This window comes from Nannobrachium achirus (genome assembly GCF_963921795.1).
Source record: "Nannobrachium achirus genome assembly, chromosome: 12".
NCBI classification, from domain to species: domain Eukaryota; kingdom Metazoa; phylum Chordata; class Actinopteri; order Myctophiformes; family Myctophidae; genus Nannobrachium; species Nannobrachium achirus.
Genome location: NC_137832.1, coordinates 10,822,593 through 10,842,461, shown reverse-complemented (window position 1 = coordinate 10,842,461; position 19,869 = coordinate 10,822,593).

The window sequence follows — 19,869 nt, the reverse complement described above, 5'->3', positions numbered from 1 at the left end:
GTACAACCCGTTGAGATTAAACTGTGCCTGTAATTCACAAGAGGAAAATGAAGAAGACACAGGAGAGAAGAAAGAGAACAATATCATAAATGAAAACATGGGTACAACTAGAGAAGCCCTCATGACTGTCCTCCTATGTCTGACACCCTCCCCCCCCTCTAAAATCCATTGTCCAGTTGTTAGGTTTTATACACAGTGCCGTGCCGTCCCCTGTGCCACTTACGTAATCTTTCACAACACCCATCAGGGCAGAAGCAGAATAACAATACTTTCATATGCAAATAACAATGAGGGAACAACTGACATCACAGACAAGCCCCAGATTGGGCCTCTCATCCACAACCAGCTTCATGCAAAACTTTTTCAGAGTACTCTCTGTTTGTCGGTTTTTGACAAACACATATACAAACGACTCGGTGGATGGCAACGCACTCCCTTGCTGATGCGCTCGGTCAGTCCAATACCGTATGCACATGACCATATATGAGAGCAAAGCGAGTGTATCCTAGGCTCTGGAAAACAGGATCCTCCATAGGCTATACTGTATGCCTATAGACCCATTTTTCAGTGTGGCAACCATAACTGCGGTGTCAAGTGGCCCCGCTTCGCACAGCAACACCGCAGCTACACGGCAGTGCTCTGGAAAAATGTCTATATTATGAGGGTATCCGGTTTGTTTATGGTTATGTCTGAGTCATATTGACATGCCTATATATGGGCGTATCTGTATCAGGTTTGTTAAGTCAGAGTTCCCTATATTGTGGGTTTGTTTATTGCGACCGTCAGGTCGCAGTTACTATCAAAACCTCCACAAACTGTCAGTCCGTCCGTCCGTCCGTCAGTCAGTCCGTCCGTCCGTCCGTCAGTCAGTCTGTCTGTCACACGTCACATGTCACACTTTTGCCCTGCTCATATCTCCGCAACCGTTGCCCCGATCCATGCCAGATTTTGCACACACACTCCTTGCCTGCCAAACTACAACCTCCAAGGACCCCCGGAGCTCCAGGGACCCCCAGGTCCACCATCAGGCCGACTTTTTTCAACCACATTTTTGGACACTGCTCCTACACATTTTGCCCTAAAATCACGCTGCGACCTGACGGTCGCTTATCTCCCGATTAGGGAGTCTTACTGGTAGCTATGTCCGAGTCAGAGTGATGTGGCCATCGTCATACCTATTCTGTATATGGGTGTATTGGGCTTGTATATGGTGATTGGTGATGTCTGAGTTATAGTGACATGCCTATAAATGGGAATATTGGGTTTGTTTATTGCGACCGTCAGGTCGCAGTTACTATCAAAACCTCGACCAGCTGTCCGTCAGTCTGTGAGTCAGTCTGTGAGTCTGTCACACGTCACACGTCACACTTTTGCCCTGCTCATATCTCCGCAACCGTTGCCCCGATCCATGCCAAATTTTGCACACACACTCCTTGCCTGCCAAACCACACCCATCAATTCTCACATGCCCCTCTTCTAGCGCCACCATGAGGCCGATTCTTGCAAAACACATTTTTGGACACTGCTCCTACAATTTTTGCCCTAAAATCACACAAATCGGTACACAGTATGTCTACACTCATCTCTTCAACATGGATCTGTCCCATTTAGCGCCACCTTCAGGCCGATTTTTTAAAACACATTTTTGGACACAACTCCTACAGATTTTGCCCTAAAATCACGCAAATCGGTACACAGTATGTCTACACTCATCTCATCAACATGCATCTGTCCCATACAGCACCACCATCAGGCCTATTTTTTCAAACACATTTTTGGACACTGCCACTACAAATTTTGCCCAAAAAACACGCAAATCGGTACACACTTGTTCTACACTCATGTCATCAACATGGATCTGTCTCATTTAGCGCCACCTTCAGGCCGATTTTTTTAAACACATTTTTGGACACTGCTCCTACACATTTTGGCCTAAAATCACGCTGTGACCTGACGGTCGCTTATCTCCCGATTAGGGAGTCTTATAGTCCAGTCATTTTAGGCCAAAATTAGGCCAAACCTGGAACAAATTGCAATAGTAGCAAACTCAACTGATTTTGTATCCTCAATATGTCCTTATTGAGGGAAAAAAAGTCCCAAGGAATCCCACCGGGGCAAAGTTTTGAAAACGACCTATCTACCTTCACTTACTATACACTACAATACCAGTAAGACTCCCTAATCGGGAGATAAGCGACCGTTGGTCGCTTATCTCCACAAATAGTGCAAAAATGTGTTTTTCCAAAATCTTACTGGTCCATGTTGATGACATGAGTGTAGACATGCTGTGTAGTGATATTCGTGCATGAAAGGGATTTTGTTTCTGGAAATATGTCTGTGGGGTGCCACATTTGGAATAAAACACTTACATCACACATCTGGATATCCATACAGCCCATCTAGTTTGCCTGTGTCCATTTATGCCCATATATCTGATGACATTGGGACAATGATCTCCATATATGGGCATAAAACTTATGTTAATTAGTAAAGCCTGGGGATCTCCATATATGGGCATGAGGGGTACCCTAAAAGGGCATCATCTGGGAATAGCAAATATAGTTATCCTAGAAAGTGAAAATCTTACATCAAAGGCCATAACTACCTACCTACCACCATACTGCATTCCTCATTAAACTACCTACCAGTAAGATGCCTATAGGGAGAAAAGCAAAGGGCGAGGTTGCACCATTTCTTGGTCTTCTGGCCAGTGATGTATATCGGACCATTTAACCATATATGGAGACATCTGGTACCCAAAGATATTCACAGATATGGGCTTAATATTGATGACATAAGGGATCTCCATATATGGGCGTAAAAGGGATTTGGTTCCCCTGGCATCACAGGGATCTCCATATATGGGCATAAAATGGATTTGGTTACCCTGGCAACACGGGGATCTCCATATCTCCATATATGGGCATAAAAGGGATTTGGTTCCCCTGGCATCACAGGGATCTCCATATATGGGCATAAAAGGGATTTGGTTCCCCTGACATTACAGTGATGTCAGTGGCTGGTTCTACAGAGGGGATCTCCATTTATGGGCATAAAAGGGAATGTATGTATGATGATGTCAGATATCATAGACGTCATAGGACTTTCACATAACGAATAACTGAGTAAGCATGTAAACCCGTAAAATCTATATTTGGGCATGGCTGATTTATGACCTCATCATGATGACACGAGCAAACACAGCTGAATTGTATAAATGATCAGTGCAGAAACCAACAGAAGTATTTGACCAAGACTCTTCGATTTAAACATCAACAAAGGTGTGACGTTTGTTGATGGTCACAAAGGTGTGACGGACGGACGGACGGACGGACGGACGGACGGCCGGTGGAGGTTTTCATAGTAAACTGCTCCCTGACGGTCGCAATAAAGGAAAAAATGACTGAAAAAAATCTGCTCTAAGTGGGATGTGAGGGGTCAAACTAGGGGTTTTTAATTATTCTGAATCCATTGCAAGCATTTGTTTTGCACGAAAAACATTCCTTGGGCCAGAAATGGCCACTCAAAACGTAAATTTTCATCAATTTTCATCGATTTTCAGTCTTTTGGGGTCCGTTTTTAGCCCAAGGAATGTTTTTCATGCAAAACAAATGCTTGCAATGGATTCAGAATAATTAAAAACACCTAGTTTGACCCCTCATATCCCACTTAAAGCAGATTTTTTTTCAGTCATTTGTTCCGTTATATTGTAGTGTATAGTAATTGAAGGTAGGTAGGTCGTTTTCAAAACTTTGCCCCGGTGGGATTCCTTGGGACTTTTTTTCCCTCACTAAGGACATAATGAGGATACAAAATCAGTTGAGTTTGCTACTATTGCAATTTGTCTGAGGTCTAACCCTAAAATGACTGGACTATTACTGGTATGTCCGAGTCAGAGTGATGGCTGTGGTTCTGCGTACATATGGGCATATTGGGTTTATTAATGGTTATGTCTTTGTTAGAGTGAGGTGGCTATGGTCCGCTGGCCCACCGCCTAGCTGGCCAGCCCTCCCATTAGTAATAAATTTAGGAATTGAGTATTTACTTCAGTATAATATAATTTATCAACACCAGAGGCAGTGCCACAGATCATGTTCAACCCAGAGTCAACTCAAACAAAGGGTCAAACTCTTTCTCCTGCTATACAACCAAAATGTGGAATGCTTTACCGAAGGCCTTAAAGGAGTGCCAATCCCTGACATCCTTTAAAACTGCCCTGAAAAACCACTTACAGGCGGAAGCCACTCGAAACTGGTTATAACAAACCTAGCCTAACCTCCCCCTCCCCCTGACCCTTCTATTTGTAAATACTTTTTTGTTGCACTGTTTTTTTGTTTGTTCTGTGTGTGTGTTTTTTTGAGATATGTACTGCATAGTATTGTGTTCCTGCCAGAATAGGAAGTGTTTAAATGCCATTTGCCTGAAAATCTATATCACTGAGACCATTTATCTACTAATAAATTATCAATAATTGATTTCTGTGTATGTTAAAGCACACATGTGTGTTTGTGTGTTATACAGATATGAGATAATTACTGATAATTAAAAGAAAATATGATTGCGACCGTCAGGGAGCAGTTTACTATGAAAACCTCCACCGGCCGTCCGTCCGTCCGTCACACGTCACACGTCACACCTTTGTTTGTGTACGGTGTGATGTCATATATCTTCAGTATGACATCACACCACATGTGTACACAAACCTTTGTGTACGTTGCTGTGGCAACAGTCTGTTGTTGCTGGTCTGTTAGTGTACGTTAGCAACCACCTTAGCAACCATGGTTTTACCCTAGCAACCAACTGTTTACCATAGCAACCATGTTTTTTTACCCTAGCAACCAACTGGGCATAAAAGGGATTCTGTTAGGGATCTCCATATATGGGCATAAAAGGGATTCTGTTAGGGATCTCCATATATGGGCATAAAAGGGATTCTGTTAGGGATCTCCATATATGGGCATAAAAGGGATTCTGTTAGGGATCTCCATATATGGGCATAAAAGGGATTCTGTTAGCTGTTAGTGATCTCCATATATGGGCATAAAAGGGATGCTGTTAGGGATCTCCATATATGGGCATAAAAGGGATTCTGTTAGGGATCTCCATATATGGGCATGAAAGGGATTATGTTAGGGATCTCCATATATGGGCATAAAAGGGATTGTATCCCAGATGATGCCCTGTTAGGAGATCCACACTAACAGAATCCATATATGGTCCTACCGACAGCTGCTATAAGCCAACCCTGGCGATAAGGTCTGAGTCGAAGAAATGCTTCTTTCCTGGCAAGAATTGCCCTTTATACTGTAGGGCTCGTTTGTGTATTGTATGACATCACGCCACATCATCGGCTGAGGACTGTGTGATGTCATCATATCTCCATATATGGAGACATAAGGGTGTTTTTAATGAATCTATCATGGTTAAAATGGAGTTTGAAGTTACAATGAGTGTGTGTGGGGAGAGGGCCTGGGCCTGCCGGAGGGCCAGATAACATTTACATCAAATATCTAAATACTGAATGAAGAAAATTAAAAACTGTTGTTGATGTAAATGTTCACATAGAGTGTAATAATTGGTAAAACAAACTTTTGGCCTATTTGTGGAGATAAGCGACCAACGGTCGCTTATCTCCCGATTAGGGAGTCTTACTGGTAATTTTCATATTAAGGCAAAATATTCTACTGAATCTGTGTTACAGGTATTGATAATCTTGATTAATAAGCAATCGAATCAGAATACCTAATTTAGCGAGGCATTGACCAATGTGTTAATTGGTGTTATTGTAAGGTTTCAACCTTGTGGTCTTTAAATGGCCTATAAGGCCTGGGTTTATTAAATAACAACGCTGTTTCTGTATGTGCGTTCGTGCATTCGTGCATTTGTGCATTCGTGCGTGCGTGCAGAGCTGCCTGCATTGGCAGATGACATCACTCAGCAAAGGGACAGTCATTTGGGACACAACTGGTGAGTTGGAGATGCGTTACGCTTCACTTTAGTTTTTTCTCTCACACGTCAGTGGTAACTAGAAGCAGTGCTCTTCCGAGCACAGGTCTCCGCCAGGTCAGGTACTGCCACGCACGTATCCCATTAGAACTACGTCAGACAGATTTCACGTAGTCTGTTTGAAAGAGGCTTTACAGCGTGCAGAAGCAATCTGCATTTAATTGCAACCGAAGGTCGCATTATATACCCTGAAAAATCTCGTAGCTTGTCTGATTGTCAGTACAGGAAGAGATGTCACGTGTCTTTCAGTACAGGAAGTGATGTCATGTGACATCCCTTTAATGCCCATATATGAGTCATTCTGTACCACATCACTGTGACTCACTGTCACTCTGTGCCACATCACTGCTCAGAAGTTGATTGCATGGCAAAGCGAAAGTTGATCACAGTGATCACAGGACCGTGATATACAATATGGAGATTCCTATATTGTTAATATTAAGGACATTATTAAGGATATTATGTTATCAATATTAAGGACATATATGGGAATGCCCATATTTGGTAATGTCCATATATGGGCATATTTTGACATAACATAACTATCATGAAGGGGTCTCCATATATGAGTAACTAGTCCCATATACATCACTGGCCAGATGGCCAAGAATTATGTCACCCTGAGGTCGCAAGTCAGCCAGAGGTGTCTTACTAGTAATGTTTAACTCAGTTAGAATCGTACAAAGACATGCGATCAGACCCAAAAACCCTGAACATTTTGTTTTTATTTCACATTATGATCCACATAATTAGAAAGCAATGCAGGAGAGCAGGAAGGCACATGTTTCAACAGGAACACAAAAAGATATTAACGCTCTGACATTGGACCAGCAGTTGAAAACATGCTTTAGAAAACTCTACATAAATGATCAGCACATGGACACTGGTTGTAGTGGTATGAAACATTCATGCTGTACATACACACATACATGTACATTTGTAAATATTCCATTTACATACAGAACCTTAAACCAGCAATTTGATGCAAGGAGAGGAGTAGATTTTTCTTAATCTATTTACAGTAGGTGAAGAATCAGGCGAGTGGTGCTATTCCGCTGGCCTTAAAGTCAGAGAGAGAGAGAGAGAGAGAGAGAGAGAGAGAGAGAGAGAGAGAGAGAGAGAGACATCCGCAACGAGCTGTGATGAGCTTGTACTGTACAGTATATCAGCTGTTATCGTGCGCAATGCTGTTGCGGGGTTGAAGTAGCTACAGTATGTGGAGTGGAGCGTCTTCTCCTCTTCTCTCTCTCTTATGTTATAGCCCTGGGTTAGAGTGCATGTTCAATAATGTGTCTCATAGGCCTCTCTGACTGCTTATTTCATGAACTATCTTCCAAGAATGGCATTTTATCAGTGAATGGAAACAGGCAAAATGTGCATTTTCTTGATTCGAATTTTGATTCGAGTACTGCTTTTAATTGGTGGAAAACCAAATTTACTATCAAGGTTATTAGCAATCAAATATAAGGATGTTGTAAAATACAGAGACAATGAATTATTTGTTGGCACCACGACCCATGATGGACTTCTTAGTGTTTCTCTCAGGTCTCAGCAGGATGGTGTAACACTTTGGGCCAAATAGTGCCAGCAAAAGGCCAAAACTAGATGCTAAAATAGCAAATACCTCCACTACATCTGCATATTTGCCTGGAGAGCTGATATATGCTGGGATGAAGGCTATCCACACGGCACAGAAGATCAACATGCTGAACGTGATGAACTTGGCTTCATTGAAGTTGTCTGGAGGATTCCTTCCTAGGATGAAGCTGAGTAGTGCCAGTAAACCAATATAACTCAGTAAAGGGGGTTCCACACGGTACAAGGTTGCCGTCGGGGCTGCCGCTAGGATCAGCAGTGGCCGCGCCGCGGTGAGACACTCACACACTCGCTCAGTGAGTAAACGCAGTGCGGTATTTCACAAAGATGAACACAATCCATCTCTCACTGCCCGCGCACGCATGCACAAACGAGCGCGCTCGCGGTGGATTTCACGGGACCACCCACGCTCGCCTCTCCGCCCCAGAACTTCCCCCATAGACTTATCTTATCACTGTGGTGTTGATCCCACATCACACTCATTGACTTTCTTATCGCTGTGGTGTTGAGTGTACATTTTTTACATTTTTGACTTCCTACATGTCTCTAGTTTACATTTTGGTATGATAACCCTTTCTGAGACCCAGCTTAATTGATGTTATCAGCCGCTAGAGTCTGTCTCCCATCGACTTTCTATACAGGAGGAAAATACAGAGAAAACTTTTTTTTTCTGGGTATTTAAGTAGGATGTGAGGGGTCTAACTAGGAGTTTGTCATGATGCTGAATCCATTGCAAGCATTTGTTTTGCACAAAAAACATTCATGGGGCTACACATGGCCCCAGAGAACGATGGTTTAGTGATGAAAAGTGACGAGTCATCACTTTTCATCAGTTTCATCAGTTTTGTGGGTGTATTCTGGGGCACTTCCCTCAGGAAGCCACACCCAGTTCATGACATCATAGATTGGGATCACCATTCTCATCAAATGATACATCATCACCAAATTAAGTGGTGAAGCTGACCTTTTCCAGGTAATAGACAAGCTAGAAAATGTGATGAGGAAAAACATATCATTTTAAGAGGGCCCTGATGCCACAACATTGGGAACCGTTGATATATTTGCATATGCACTGATAAACATTTGATGTCTGCCATAATTAGTATTACTGTACATCCAGGGCTGGTTCCTGGCATAAGCAAGATAAGCCTTTGATTAGGGTCACCACCACTAAAGGGAGCCACATCACATCATTTTGTTACATTATGTCATGTATCCCATATCCAAAAACTAGCTGCATTATTTTAATATACAATAAAACGAAGATCTCACACAAGAAACTGAATAATTTCATAATATGTCACTGCTGCTGTGGCCCCTCCTTGGTTGGGTCGAATCCGATACTTCCATGACCGTGGAGAGCATAGGTCCGTTTCTCAGTGGTTTTGTCAACTATGAAGGTTAAATAACAAATTGAGCTCTGATGCCCCTCACGAAAATGCGGGCAAAATGTGTGACAGCTGCTGAAAGTTTGTGTCGCATTCACTTACTATAGGCAACTATTCATGTAACATTAGGTTAACGATCGCTTGTTGAAAATGCACATTTGACCCAGATTTGACCACAGGCAATCAACAGCACAAAATGAATGGTAGCTGTTACAAGCCTTCTCCGTCTTGTGCACGTGTGTCAACTGTTTTATGTAACCTAGATGTCAAATAACCTGTTCTCATCCTGTTCTCAACCTGTGAAAACTGCTCACCTTTTTGTGATGTCCACGTTGACTTTTACACTAGCAGCAGTAGGCTACTGAGTTATTATACCCCCATGTTGTAGGGGAGGGTCAATCTTTTTTTTATGCTTGGGGAGGGTCATTGATTTTTCCCCCCAACTGAGAGGGAGGGTCATGGCATAAGGGGCATACAGCTGTGTTTTTTTCTTTTTTCTTTTTTTTTTGTGGTCTGGAGGTCTATTTTATGAATCAAGGAAAACCTTGGTAAACTTACACATTTTCTGTGTTGCAACACCAACCATTGACAGCCCATTCATCCAAACAGATAAGTCCTATCCGAGTGTATTAAACTCACCAATATTGTAGCTGTAATGAAAAGCTAGAATTAAGTTTGTTTCATAAAAATCCACTGTACATTTCTGTCAAGAAATGCAGGTGATTATTTTTGGAGTGTTCATCTTCAATAATGCAACGTCTTGCTGCCTCTTGATTATGTGCAATTTAAGAAACGGGCGGTACACAGGACCATTGAGCGCTTCCAAACTCCATTGTATTGAAACAAACACTTTGCAGCTAGAAAGGATAATTCAAGCTTTTATTAAGTGTGCCTGCCATGCAACGCAATGACAAAACACTTATTGTAATCCGCCATACTTAAAGTGGTTATGCCACCTTAAGGGTTACTGTCACCTTAAGAAATTATATTAAAAACAAGTTAATATTTGTTTGATGTCATTGTGGGAAATGCACGATAAGCCAATCAAATTAATTAATTGACTGTTACTTAGGCCTACTGTATGTCTGCACAATGTACATTTTCTTCCCATCGCCCGCAGGCTCGCTCTCACAGTCACAGCCCTCACAACTGCTCTGCTCCCACAGGGCTAGCTAGCTGGGCTAGCACTAAAGCTAACCAGCTAAAGACACACATTTATATATGAATCTGTGGCTATAAAAATTATATTTCCGGTGGTTACTGGTTGTTACTTCCCCATTGTTCATGGGAATATGCTTGTTTATGTTCATTCATTGAAATGGAAAACACGCTGTTTTCACTGAGTTGGGCAGCTGCGCTCGAACTCATCCTCGAACTGCGTGGCTGGCCAGTATAGATGTGACGTTCGCGAACGAATCAAGTCTTTTGAACGGCTCTTTGAAATGAACGATATGATTCGGTTCACAGTAGGGAGCCGTTCCTTTCTAATGAACAGTGGTGGGAAAAGTACTCAATTTCAGAGATCCAGCTCACTTCAAATAGCCATAAATCCCATATCTGCTGGCCAGGCTGTCTCCTGTCTGTCTCTCTACTCCTCCGAGTGGAGGGGGCTGCGCTACGGGGGATGGGATCATTTGATTCAGAGATTTCAGACCGTTTTAAAAAAGACCAGGTGACCTACTGTATCCTACTGTATCATACTATTATAATTTCGGGGCGTGGCAGGACCCCTTTAAGTAATTAAGTAAGTACGTAAGTAAGTGTTTCGCCACAAATTTCGGCACGTAATAACTGCCGCACGATTTACGCCACCGCCGCAATATATACATCAAAACGTGCGGCTCGGCCGGGAATGGGGTGCTATTACTTTTCTTTCCGATCCGCGTTACCATTGCGACGTAATTCGCAAAAAACGACGCCAAAAAACCCCATTGACTTAGAATGGGGGGAATTTCGGCACGTAATAACTGTCGCACGATTTACGCCACCCCCGCAATATATACATCAAAATGTGCGGCTCTGCCGGGAATGGTGTGCTATTACTTTTCTTTCCGATCCGCGTTACCATGGCAACGTAATTCGTAAAAAACTATGCACAAAAACCCCCATTGACTTTGAATGGGGGACTCCGAAAAAACCCAGAAACTTTGGCGCCACATAACTCTGCCATACTTTTGCCTAGCAACGTGATTTAAACTTTAAAATGCACACACAACTTTGGTCTTTTTCCGGCCAATAGGGATGAGCTGTAATTGATTAAGCCCCGCCCCCTCTGTATTCCTATTGGCTGGGTTTTAAACAGCCACAACTCCAGTTCACAGCATGGTACCCTCTTGAAACTTGGTGTCTGGACTTAAACGGCCAATAGGGACTTATTACTTAAGCCCCGCCCCTCTTAAGCCCCGCCCCTATCTTCCTATTGGTTTAGCTTTAAACAGCTATATCTCCAGTTTGCAGCATGGTACCGTCTCGAAACTCGCTGTGTGTACTTACATGGCAAATAGGAATTATCTGTAATTGCTTAAGCCCCGCCCCCTCTGCATTCCTATTGGCTGGGCTTCAAACAGCCATGTCTCCACTTCCCAAAGCGGTACTGGTCTCAAACTCGGTGGGTGGCCCCACAGTCCCAACGGCTAACCGCTAATGCTAATGCTAATGCTAAAAAATGCTAATGCTAACACATGCTAATGCTAAAAATGCTAATTATAATGCTAACAAATGCTAACACATGCTAATGCTAACACATGCTAATGCTAACAAATGCTAATGCTAACACATGCTAATGCTAATGCTAACAAATGCTGATTCTAATGTTAACACATGCTAATGCTAACAAATGCTAATGCTAACATACTAATGCCAACAAATTCTAATGCTAACACATGCTAATGCTAACACATGCAAATGCTAATGTTAACAAATGCTAATGCTGACACATACTAATACTAACAAATGCTAATGCTAACAAATGCTAAAGCTAACAAATGATAATGCTAATTCTAACAAATGCTAATGCTAAAATGCTAATGCTAATGTTAACAAATGCTAATGCTAACACATGCTAATTCTAACACATGCTAATGCTAACAAATGCTAATCCTAACACATGCTAATGCTAATGCTAACAAATGATAATGCTAACAAATGCTAATGCTAACACATGCTAATGCTAACACATGCTAATGCTAACACATGCTAATGCTAACAAATGCTTGCTAATAAAAATGTTAAAGCTAATGATAAAAATGCTGATGTAAAAAATTCTAATAATGTTGTTAATGTTAATGCAAAATGCTAATGCTAACACCAACTGCTATACAAGGTTGCACACACTTAGCGAGCTGCAGGCACACTTAAAATTTCTTCTAAATTTTCTTTTCTAGTCTTTATATGTGTTGAGCCCTGGTGGCCGTGACCGGGGCTGTTTTTCCCACGTCATATGCATCATTGTGTACACGTGTCTCCCTACCGGCCAATCAAAGCCCAGATCATACACTGCCGAGCTCTTCAGGAAGTATACTGCAGTGTTTACACTGGTCCAGGAGTTTAGCATGTAACTCCCCAACCGAGGCTCATAGAGGGACACGAAAGACCTCTATGGATGTGTCTCGGCGAGGCGGACACGGTGGTCTGAAGGCCCGGTCCGCGGCGAAAAACGGCCGAAAAAAGCAGACGCGACCGTGGTTTACTATACCGCTACTGACCACTAGTTGAGCAACTTACACAGTATAGCTTTAAGAGTTTATTAGAAGGTTGCATGGAGAAGGTTCCTCCTGGAAGCAGAATCCATGGTGATCCAGGAAACGGGATGTCAGCACTGCAGGTCTCAAAGTTCCAGAAGGGCTCTCTCCCCGTGCATTACTATGGTCCAAGGTTGACAGCACCTTGAAACAAACAATTATATATGTAGATGAATTAACACTCATGTCCTATTTATGAAAAATCAAACCTCGGTTCGAAGTGGAGCGGTGAATTTGAGCAGCTGTACCCTATGTGAGTGAGTGAGTGAGTGTAAACTGTGCCTGTGAGTGAGTGGTGAGTGTGCCTGGCCTGCACAAAACAGCGCCCCTCCTTTAACTAGTGTGTTGTGTGTGGCCACTCAAGGTATTGCCAGACTACGGACGGACGGACACAGCCAGCCAGCCAGCCACATACCCACGGATATACCTGTTCATTGGGAGCGCTTTCACCGCTCCAAAAAGTTTGATATGCAGCACAATTCTATATGTGTATGTAGTGGGGGTCCCTTCTCTGTCATGGGGTACTGTTATTTAGGCTAACAACAAACACTTATCTCCCTGGTTTACACATTGGTCACTTGTATATTTTAGGAAATTGTGGCCACAAATTGGCCTACTGAATCTCATATGAACTAATCATGTGAAGTTATTGATACAACATATTGTCAGTGGTGGAAAAAGTACTCAAATGTTTTACTTAGTAAAAGTATCAATACTGCAATAATAGAAATAAGTAGAAAACAAGTAAAAGTAGAAAGTACTCATTATGCAGAATGTCCCAAGTTGTCAAATGTGAGCTTGTAGATTGGCTATTTTCAAATGGCTGAAGTGGGCAATGTATGTTTTGTAATGATTATCAATCTACAAATGCATTAGTAGGTGGTGTTCAAAATGTAGTGGAGTAAAAGTACAATATTTGAGATGTAGGTGTATAGTGGAGTAGAAGTAAAAGTATTGGAAATGAGAAGTGTACTTTACACCACTGCATTGTTTACATGAACAAACGTGATATATGTTAGCCTAGCACAGCTAAACTATCTGGCTGCAATTGCCAACACAAAAGAGCAGTATTATTAGTATTATTGTCTGGCTAAGCCAGGCTAGATTGACGTGTAACCCATCACTTTAGTAGGCTACATACTGACAGTACTAGACTGTAAAAAAGTAGCTAGCATGTCATGTCATGTCATGTCATGTCATGTCATGTCATATCTTAGCTTAGCATACGTCCCCCTTCCTGCTGTGTGGGTCTGACGTGGGAGGCTGGAAGCTTGTCAGACCGGTTTTGATGTCCAGTCTTGGCTTGTCCTGCTCTACGGCCCAATCTTGTGGACGACAAGCAGTGCTGCTGGCTTTTTGATTTGATTTTGAGTATCCAAGCAATGTTGTACTCTGTGGATAGCGTCCATTAAACAAAGAAACGTTTCTTTGTGCTGGTCGAAACTCCTCTGTTGTCTATGAAAGGTGGGTCCTTAGATGACGTCACAGAGCTGATAACGTTTGATAGCACTTTGATAAGCACGCATACATGTAGGTCGTGCATGAGACGTTTTAACCCTTTCTTAGCGGTATTTCCGACGTCATTTGGACAAAAATAAATAATGAATTGAAATAACAACGGTGTGCACTGTATACTATTGAAGAGTAGTGTTTAAACTGCAAGTGCACCTTTAAAATTGTACTGTTTGCACTGCATTGTGGCTGTTTTTTGTCTAGCACCTTGTTGGCACCCATGGGCAAATACAACTTGTAAAATGTATTTGGTCTTTTTCTTACTTTGAATATGTATTGTGTTGCTTTATAATAACTTAGGATGCAGCATAGATTCTTTTAAATGCATCCAAATGCATCACACTTTACTTAGCCCCAACAATGACGCGCTATGATGACTTATGCCTTATTATAGATGCATCCATATGTGTTTCACTTTACTTAACACATACAATGACGCCTCATGGAGACTCATGATACTGCATGGGTTATTATAGCATACTATGAGTCGCTACTACAGTGACTTGAGTTGTGTGTATAAGTAATCATAAGGTAGTATAAGCAGTCAGTCTAGAGAGCATTATGATGCACTATGAGTGTCCTCATAATGCATTATAGATGTGATCTTCATAAGTATTCAAGAGCATCAATAACTTGAGTCATGATATTTAATTATAAGTTACATTATAATGTCTTATGACTGTTGATATAATGCATCAGGAAGCATTGAGTGTTTATGAGGGTTGTTATGAAGCATTATGAGTGCATTAAAATTCATTGTGAATGCCGTCATAATGCATTATAAGTGTGGGCTTCATAGAAAGTGTTACCGTTATTTGTAATTATAACGAAAATCTACAAAGTAACTCTAGTAACTCAAATGAGCCAGTCTTTTGAACGGCTCTTTGAAAGGAACGGATCTCAGAGATCCGGCTCACTTCAAAGAGCCATAAATACCATCTCTACTCAGCAGTTCTTATAGGCTGCGTATGGAAGCCATGCAGAATCCCTCGTTCCCCCGATGCATGACCCAGTATGACCCAGCATATGTCGATCAAGGCTATGATTTTAAAGTCTACTCAGGCTTTACAGTTTAAAGGACAACTTTGTTTTTACCACAAGGGTTGATATTTTAGATTGTAATTAGAGAAAAGAAAAGATGAGTGTTCAAATGTTTTCATTTACTGCTTTCTATCGTTCTAGTGATTTTGTTTTCAGTGGGTGGGGGCATGCGTCCAAGTGGCTAAATAGGCCTCTGTATTTTTACACACAATAAGACAGCAATTTCTTTATTACTATTTACAGTAACACTCATAGGCGATTCTAGCCTCTTCCAGCAGGGGGTGCACAACCTCTATTACCTCATGCACGCGCGCGCAGCGCGCTTCGCGTGCGCGGTTTTGTAATGTTGTTTTAGCGGATTTCTGCAGTTAATTTTGTACCCAAATGTAACACAATATAAACAAAAAAAAGTGTAAAACAGGTGCTTCTTTTTCTAGACACCATATGTCTATCTATAGGATTTATTTACTTATTTTGCAGACAGAGGCAGCACAGCCAGGACATATAAAGCCAAACATCAAGTTAATCATCATTCATCAAGCAATCAAGCAGTCATTTACAGTGTCAAATAAGCATTTCACAAAAACAAATAGTAGACACATCCTTATTACACAATGAACTGCAGCCTCCGGGTTTTGGCACTTGCAAACCTTTCAATTATTTTCTGCACTTTAATTTCGTGTATTTTCTCAATCTGTAAAATGCCTATATCTGACACTCTTTTATCAGTCATGGTTGTCCGTAAATACGTTTTTAGTTGTCTCAAAGTAGAGAAACTGCGCTCAGCTGAAGCACTCGTAACTGGTATGGTGAGGTACAGTGTGTAGACGTGTTTTAATGTACCAAATGAATCAGAATTATGCATTCCCTTCTCTTGGAAAAAAGCAAGTTTCTTTTCAAACAGTGTCGTGTCCTCCATTTCTTTTTTTTTGCGCACATTCTCTTCCCTGTACATGGAAGTCATTACAGAGATTTCAGCTTTCAGAACATCTGCATCAAGAGTGTATGTCTGACATACGTCTGTCACACTTTTTTCTGAAGGGCTATCTGAGGTTACAACATCAGCAAGACACTGGAGGATATGAAAATCGTTTTCAGAAAAGCGCCCCTCAAGCTGTTGTATGAGTGTGTCCAGTGTTCTATACAGAATATCACATCGGTAATAATCCGCTGCTGTGTTAAACACTGATTTGCGTGGCACACTAGGACCAGCAAAACCATTTCTTTCACAGATCTGACTAACATACTGGAACACCTGAGAAGCAAACTCTCCCCCTCTAATATCCTTAATGGTTTTAACAGTCGCTGTTTTATTTAATAATTATAAAATAAAGTTACATAATTACAAAAAAAAAAAAAAAAAAAAAAAATGGCCGCCTGGCGGCCAGGTGGTGCACGTGGACCCTAGGACACCCCTTAAAATCGCCTATGGTAACACTACTAACCCCATCACATCTAGATTGCATCTTGGGAATGGGCTTATTGTGTCTAAAAAGAGATTTAGCCACTTGTATAGCTGTATAGCTAAAACGATAGAAAGCAATTTAAAACATTTTAACACAACTTTTCTTTTCTCTAATAAAATATGAACCCTTGTTGTAAACAAAAAGTACAAAATACAGCTCAATGGAGTTAGGAGGTTTTTATATTATCATCACTTTACCCACATACAGCTCAATGGAGTTAGGAGGTTTTTATATTATCATCACTTTACCCACATACAGCTCAATGGAGTTAGGAGGTTTTTTTTATATTATCATCACTTTACCCACATACAGCTCAATGGAGTTAGGAAGTTTTTATATTATCATCACTTTACCCAAATACAGCTCAATGGAGTTAGGACGTTTTTGAACATTAAAGCTATACGGTGTAAGTTGCTCAACTAGTGGTCAGTAGCTGTATAGCAAACCACGGTCGCGTCCGCGTCTTTCGGCCGTTTTTCGCCGCGGACCGGGCCCCACACAACCACGTCCGCCTGCACCTCGCCGAGATCTATCTTTAGAGGGGTCCCTGGTTCCTGTGCGTTCAGGCATTCCGGAGAAACGGACTCCTTCACCCGAGTATATCGGAGCTGTTGTTGTGTTGAGGCAAGCTACTTCCTGAGAAGTCAGCAAGATGCGCTAGATTGGCCGGCAGTGTATAACCCTCGCTGTGATTGGCCGGTAGTGTATGATGACGTAATTTTGCCGCGAAATCCGGTCCCCGGCCAGAATCATAGAAAACATATTTACAGAAGGATGAAATTCACGGAGTGGGTGTTCTAAAACTTTAGCGATTTAACAGTTATGACAATTTTAAGATTTGTTTTATAAAAAAAAGTTACATGGTATAACTTTAATTAATTGGTCATTCTAATCGATGATGGATAAAACAACTCTCTCCACAAGTTGGAGTTTGTTTGATTAAACCTCCTAACTCAGCAGAGTTATAGGAGTTTGGTTTGACTAAACCTTCTAACTCAGCAGAGTTATAGGAGTTTTAGTCAGAAGAGCTTTGTTTGGTTCAATATGTGTAAAACCCATACACTGACATAAAGGGTGTTCAATAGCACTGACTTGTTAACACCCAACAGGCCAAACTCGTTCAGTAACGAGATAAGGCCACTAGGGGTCACTCTGCCAAAAGGAGTTCTTTTATATGTTTCAGCTCAGGATGAACGACACAAGTTAAGATTTAACCATACCATTTATTGCAATGATATAACCAGTTATGCAATGATATTGCACCTTAGTTTGGCGATGTAGCTCTGCTGTGATAATCAAATTATCTGCTCGAACATGAGCCATAATCTGATATATCACAATCCCCCCAGAGCAAAGCATGATATACAGATAACATGCACATAACACTGAACCTTCAGCTGCATGATTTAAGAGATTACACATCATAATCCATAGAACACGGTACTGAGATTATACATCATAATCCATAGAACACAGTACTATCTGTATACAACATAACTACATTTACATGATTCAAGAGATCACATCATAATCCATAAACACATGTTTTGAGATCCGTCATTATCCATAAAACACAGAACAATCTGTAAACCATACATATAACGTGAGTAACTACATGTACAGGGAGGAGGATGGGGAGGTGGAGGGATTTTTTAACACATACAGCTGCACGACCAGTAGTACAGCTAAACATTCTAGAATGAACATAGAACAGGAAGTTACCTAAATAGACTGTTTGTGATGCATTGTGGGTAAGAGGGCGTATGAGAATTAAGCTTGTAGCCAATGAGAATGAACCTGAGAGGACGGACTGCTCTGTGGGGGTGTGAATGAATTGACTGCTTAATGAAGACTAGGCCCAGGGAGATAGCAACAACATATCCTGCCTTCCACAAATAAAAGAACTACCGCAGGCTCCATTTGTCTCGTCCCTCAACGAGACAACAAGGGGTTAACTTGTGCAGCTCTACGTGCATGCTGCGTGCCCTGTGAATGACCCTCGTCCATACGTCACCCCGTAGCACAGAGAGAGTGAGAAAATGGCGCGACAAGGCTGCATTGATTTCCATTCTAGGGTGAAACATAAAAAGGGCTTTATCTATGAATGAGGTGCAAAGAACGCCAGGGAAGCAGAGATCTGATTGTTTCACTGCGACACTTTACCGCGATGGTCGGCCCCGGTTTGGATTTTAGTTTCGCGAGTGTTTGTAAACAAATGGATTTTCTTCTCAATCGTCAGTGAACACTCACGTGCACACGCACGAAGCTTCCGAGGCTCTTCAAAATAAAGCGTGAGTGAACGGCGGCAGCAGCAACAGCTAGAAATGTTAGAAACCTTGGCTTCCCATGTGTTAAAGATAATAAAAAAGTTGAAAAACGGTGATAGGAGATTTGTGCCTGACACTGACAATATGATTTTTAGTATCACTCACTGCCAGTGTTGTCACCGTTACTAAAGACGATCGATCTCTGTTTTTATAACAAGGAAGGGCTTTAGAATCTCTACCAGACAATACTGAACAAGACCTTTAACTCCAGATAACTCTAAATAAAAGATGGTCTTATATAAGATACACACCTGTGCATTCATTAAAACCTTCGCCATAAGCTCTCCTAATTCAAAACGATACAGAGAGTTTATTACACACCATAAAAAATTACATAAGATGAACAGCGAGATGTTCTCTTCTGGACGTACAAAGCAATTGAGTGGGACTTTCATCCAGTGTTGGCTGATCATTTAGGAACTCTGTTGTAAATGCAGTCTCATCTTGTTGGGGTCTCTGTTCCCCCACTGCCCTCACACCCTGCATGGTGAGAGGTTGGAACAGACACTAAAAGCAATGCATGGATCTCTTCTAGCAGCAAAGACATGTATTACTTCTTCTATCACTCCTCCCGTTTCTCATTGGTTAAACTAGTAAGATGCCCTATGGGCGCAAAGCGACCTTCGCCCGCTGAGACCACATGATACAATATGTCCATATATGGGCGTTCCTGGATATGGGCTTAATATTGATTACATCGGCCATATGGAGCGATGAGGCGTGACTGACTGACTGACATGACGCGGAGGTTTTGATACTAACTGTGAATGAACTGTCCAGTTACTACTAAAGA